Raw genomic sequence first — 5,786 nt, forward strand, 5'->3', positions numbered from 1 at the left:
TTTCCGAAATCCAATACGCATGCACGCAACATATCCTCCAGGGTCTGAATAGTTCGTTCACTTTGCCCATCGGTCTGAGGATGGTATGCTGTGCTCATATCAAGACGGGTGCCTAGTGCGCTTTGTAGTGACTTCCAAAAGTGCGAAGTGAAACGAGAATCTTGATCGGAAATGATTCAGACAGGCACTCCGTGTCTAGACACCACTTCTTTCATGTAGACGCGAGTCAGTCTCTCTATTTTGTCCGATTCCTTAATCGCTAAGAAGTGTGCAGACTTAGTCAACCGGTCAACGATAACCCAGATGGTATCGCATCCCGTCGGTGTCTTAGGTAAACCCGTGATAAAATCCATTGAGATGTGTTCCCATTTCCACATTGGAAGTTCCGGTTGTTGTAGTAGACCAGATGGTTTCTGGTATTCTATTTTGACTCTTGCGCAAGTCAAGCATTTGCTCACGTAGGTGGCAATATCGGCTTTCATGTTTGGCCACCAGTAAAGTGCCTTTATGTCATGATACATTTTATCTGAGCCAGGGTGGATAGAATATCGGGACTTGTGGGCTTCGTCCATCACTAGAGTTCTCAACTCTCAGTACCGTGGAACCCAAATCCGGTTCTCAAAATATCGGACCCCGTCCGGTCTGGTTTCAAGTTGCTTGTTCATGCCCCGCATGAGTTCCGATGGAAGATTATCATCTTTTAAAGCTTCGAGTTGGGCATCGCGAATCTGGTCAGGTAAGTTCGCATGAATCGTGAGTTGCAATGCTCGCACTCGTCTGGGTTTATCTGTTTCTTTTCTACTGAGGGCGTCGGCCACTACATTGGCCTTGCCAGGGTGGTACTTGATGGCACAATCATAATCCTTAAGCAGCTCGACCCAACGACGCTGTCGCATGTTCAGCTCCTTCTGATCGTAGATATGCTGGAGACTCTTGTGGTCGGTGTAAATGGTAAACTTGGTACCGTACAAGTAATGCCTCCATATCTTAAGGGCAAACACCACAGCTCCGAGTTCCAAATCATGGGTCGTGTAGTTCTTCTCGTGAACCCGTAGTTGTCGAGAGGCATAAGCTATAACCTTCTCGAGTTGCATCAGCACACAACCAAGACCTTGTATTGATGCGTCACAGTGTACCTCGAAATTTTCCGTTCCCTCGGGGAGGGCTAAAATAGGGGCGCTACAGAGTTTGGTTTTCAACAGTTGAAAAGCGGATTCTTGCGCGTCACCCCAATTGTACTTAGTACCTTTGTGAGTCAAAGCGGTGAGGGGTTGAGCAATCTTTGAAAATCTCTCGATGAAACGCCGGTAGTAGCCGGCCAGTCCTAGGAATTGTCGCACCTCAGTCGGAGTCTTAGGCGCTTCCCAGTTTTTGATGGCCTCTACCTTACCGGGATCGACATGGATACCATTCTCGTTGATCACATGTCCTAAAAAGTGAACCTCGTGAAGCCAAAACTCACATTTCGAGAGTTTAGCATACAGTTGTTCCTTCTTCAATAATTCCAGAATTACCCTTAAGTGTTCTTCATGGTCAGCTTCGTCCTTGGAGTAGACGAGAATATCATCAATGAAAACAATCACAAACTTGTCGAGGTACGCCTTACATACTCGATTCATGAGATCCATAAATACGGCTGGTGCATTGGTTAGACCAAAAGGCATAACCGAAAACTCAAAGTGACCATACCGTGTTCTGAAAGCCGTCTTTGAGATATCTTCTTCGCGCACTCTTAGTTGGTGGTAACCGGATCGCAGATCGATCTTCGAGTAGTAACTCGATCCTTGGAGCTGGTCAAACAGATCATCAATTCGGGGTAAAGGATAACGGTTCTTGACCGTCACCTTGTTCAACTCCCGGTAGTCGATACACATGCGGAAAGTCCCGTCCTTCTTTCTGACAAATAAGACAGGGGCTCCCCATGGTGATGAGCTAGGTCGGATAAAACCTTTATCCAATAAATCTTGCAACTAAGTGGACAGTTCCTGAAACTCCGCCGGTGCGAGCCGATACGGGGCTTGTGCTATGGGTGCTGCACCGGGGGTCAACTCGATTTGGAATTCGACTTGTCGTATAGGAGGGAGTCCGGGCAAATCCTCCGGGAAAACTTCCGGAAAATCTCGCACAACTGGTATATCTTCAATTCGCTTCTCCTCCGCGGGTTTCTCAAAAATCTGCGCCAAAATTGCCGGATGACCTTTTCGTAGGTACTTCTGCGCCTTCATGAGGGTAATGACGCTGGTGGTCATGCCGCTTCTCTCACCTCGGATCGAAATGATCTCGCCGGAAGGGGTAGTAATGTGAACTATCTTGTCGTGACATATAATCTCCGCTCGGTTCTCGGATAACCAGTCCATGCCGACCACGACATCGAAACTACTAAGCGTAAAAGGAATAAGGTCGATATCAAAGACATGACCTGACAGTTTTAACTTACATCCCGCAAGTACATGAGTCGTTACTATAGTCTTACCGTCAGCTAATTCAACAGGAAACTTAGCATCTAACGGAGTTGGAGTTAAGTCTAAGAGTTGGCTAAAGGCTTTCGACACAAAACTCCTATCAGCTCCAGTGTCAAACAATACAGAAGCAAAACAATCGTTCATAGGGAACTTACCACTCACCACGTACGGATCATTGCGGGCTTGACTCGACCCAATAACAAAAGCTCTTCCTTTACCATTGTTTCCACCACCACTGCCACTTCCATTACCTCCATTATTGTCGTTCTGTTTCAGCTTAGGGCAGTCCTTCTTAAAATGGCCCTCTTGACCACATCCCTTAGTCGTCATAGGTGGTTTAGGAGCACCCTTTGCCGCAAGGTCTCCTCTACATTCCTTTGCCTGGTGACCCATCTTTCCGCATCTCAGACACTTGACACGGTCACACGGGCCAGCATGATGGTAGTTGCACCTGTTGCACTTCGAATATTTCCCAGCATATCCGCTCGAACCCTGCCCGCTACCGTTGTTATTGTTGTTGTGACTCTGATTGTTGAAGCTCCGAGTGAATTCGGGCTTACGGTAGTGTTGTTGATGTGGGAGGTTCGAGGATGAGGATCTGGTGTTGTCAAACTTTCTCTTCCCGCTGCTCGGGTTGCTGTTGTTGTTGTCAGTGCTCAGGTTGTCACGGGCTTTAGTGGTTGAACCCCTAGGTGGTAACGCACCTTGGGTCACAGTTTGATCCGTCAGTTTGTGAGCTAAACGGATCGCTTGTTGAATCGTGGCTGGTCTGGAAGACGTCACCATGCCCTGAATTTGCGGTGCTAACCCATCAATATACATTTCAATCCTCTTACTCGGCGGATCTATCATCCGCGGACACATCACCGCTAACTCGTGAGAACGGGTAGTGTAGGCTTCGATTTTCGAACCCACCATCTTCAATGACCAATATTCTGACTCCAACTTTGCAATCTCCTCTCTTGGACAGTACTCCTCTCGCATCATGTTTTTGAACTCCTCCCAGTTCATCGCGTTAGCCAGTTCCAATCCAAGGATCTGTACGTTCGAATTCCACCAAGTGAGGGTAGAATCCTCAAGTGTTCCAGCAGCGAATTTGACCCTACTGGCAGGGGGACAATTACACATCTCAAACGCCGATTCGGCCTTCTCAGCCCAACGCAGGAAGCCTATAGCTCCCTCAGTGCCCTTAAACGTACTGGGCTTGCAGTCAAGGTAGTTCTTGAAGGTACACGTTCCAATTGGACCTCCAGCTTGGTTCTGAACATGTGCGGCTAAAGCGGCCGCCGCATGGTCGTTCAGCAGAGTTTGGAGTTCTGCTGCAGTCAAGTTGATGTTACCACGTCCGTGTCCAGCGTTTCTTCCAGCCATTTCCTAGAATCACAGTATAAAATGTTAAACATGAATTTTTCTTTCATATACAACACACCATACATGTAATAAAAAGATAGGTAAGAAAGAAATAAGAAACATCATCACATCACAACCATATATTTATCCGAATAATAATTCATGATTAAAACCATTGTATTCACTACAAAGTATTTAAAATCAATCCTTAAAATCATAGAAAATAATAGTTTGGATGGAGACAACCCCTCCATCTAGGTGTTATCATCACTAGATGTCATCATCTGAGGACACCTCTGAGTGTGCCTCCTCCTCAGCCGGTTCTTCCTCCGGTTCTTCTTCAGGTTCCTCCTCGGGATCTTCCTCGGGATCCACCTCAGGCTCCTCTTCGGGATCTTCTTCAGGCTCTGCCTCAGGCTCGGCCTCAGGCTCTGCCTCAGGTTCGGCTGCGTTCTGAGCAATTTGCATTTGTAAGACATCGCAACGCTCTAGAGCTATCTCGGTTCGGGTCCTTGCTACTTGGAGTTGCTCTTGCAAGTCTATCATCTCGGCTTGCATCTTTCTCATAATCTTCATCTGTTGATCACTAGCCTCTTGCATTTCCTTCATTGCCGCTGTCATGCGGGAAATTTCCTCCTTAGTCTCGGTTCCATCTTTTAACAGTCCGGAAACGTTAGCTCTCGTATAGCGCATGTAACCCACGTCACGCTCCAAGCATGAAACAACAGCTGCGAGAACTCGCTCTACAGGTTCGGTTATGGGTGGTAGGGTGTTGGGGTAAGCAGGGTGGTTCGGGTGAGGTAACGGGGGAACTTGTTCACGGTAGACCATACGCCTGATCATATTAGGGTACCAATCCCAGCTAACTTCGTTTTCGTACATGCTTCCGGATAAACGATACCTTTTCGGTGCAGGCGCTTCGAGTTCCGGGACTACACGGGGTGGTGATGCGGTAGGTAACTGCGGTTCCTTCCCGTGAGCATGAGTCATCGGATCGGATGATGATGAGGATGGCGTCGACATCCCTACAGGTAAGCCGTGTATGCGCGCGTATGAGTGAAAAGGGGTAAAGAGATAAGATAACAAAGACTACACAAATCTATGCAGTGCGTATCATTATAACTAATGGGTCATCGCGGTTATAGTCTAGTATGCATGCAATTTCTAGTTCGCTATAACCAATGGCTCTGATACCAATCTGTCACACCCTCAAAATCCACTAACGGGGTTTACCATCAGAGGGTGTGAACTAACAGGATCGGATTCATTAGTTATAATCAAACCATAAAATCGTTTACGAGTAATTAAATGCGGAAGCTTGAAACCATAGAAACCAATGTTGCGTCACGCAGGACGACTTAAAACCCAATGATAACCGTTTAAAATAAGTTTGCATAATTAAAAGTGTTTCAAGCAATGCATGATCCTAAACCGCGCGCCCGCCTCGGCTACCTGAGAATAACATACTAAAAGTGTCAACACGGGGTTGGTGAGTTCACAAGTTTAAATAAAAATAAAGCGTTTAGCGTTTGCGTTCAGCGTTTTGCGTTAAGCTTTTTGCGTTACAGCGTTTTGCGTTACAGCGTTTTGCGTTACCAGATAGTGTTATGTCAATTATATATCTATAGGTAGCTAGCCTATAAAACAAGTATCACTAAGTGTTCGACACCGAAGCTGACTGTTTATCATTTGCCTTGCCACCAGGTCTATCCCGACCATGGTATCATTTGCCTTGCCACCAGTCGAGTTTAGCGTTGGGTGGGGTTTTTCAAACCCAGTAGTACTACTCAACAATGACTCGCTATTATCCAATATTAAACGGTTCGATGTGAATGAAGGACTTTAGTTAACGCGTTTGCCACTTAGTCTTTACATGTGATATATAATTTATACTAACAAAATCTTAAATGCGTTTTTCAGAGTATGTTATCTCCCCAAGTGAAAAGCGTTTGAAAACAGTTTAAAAGGGGTAAG

This window comes from Bidens hawaiensis, unplaced genomic scaffold (genome assembly GCF_021521415.1).
Source record: "Bidens hawaiensis isolate Kalapana, Puna unplaced genomic scaffold, B.hawaiensis_p1.1 tig00419391_1, whole genome shotgun sequence".
NCBI classification, from domain to species: Eukaryota; Viridiplantae; Streptophyta; class Magnoliopsida; order Asterales; family Asteraceae; genus Bidens; species Bidens hawaiensis.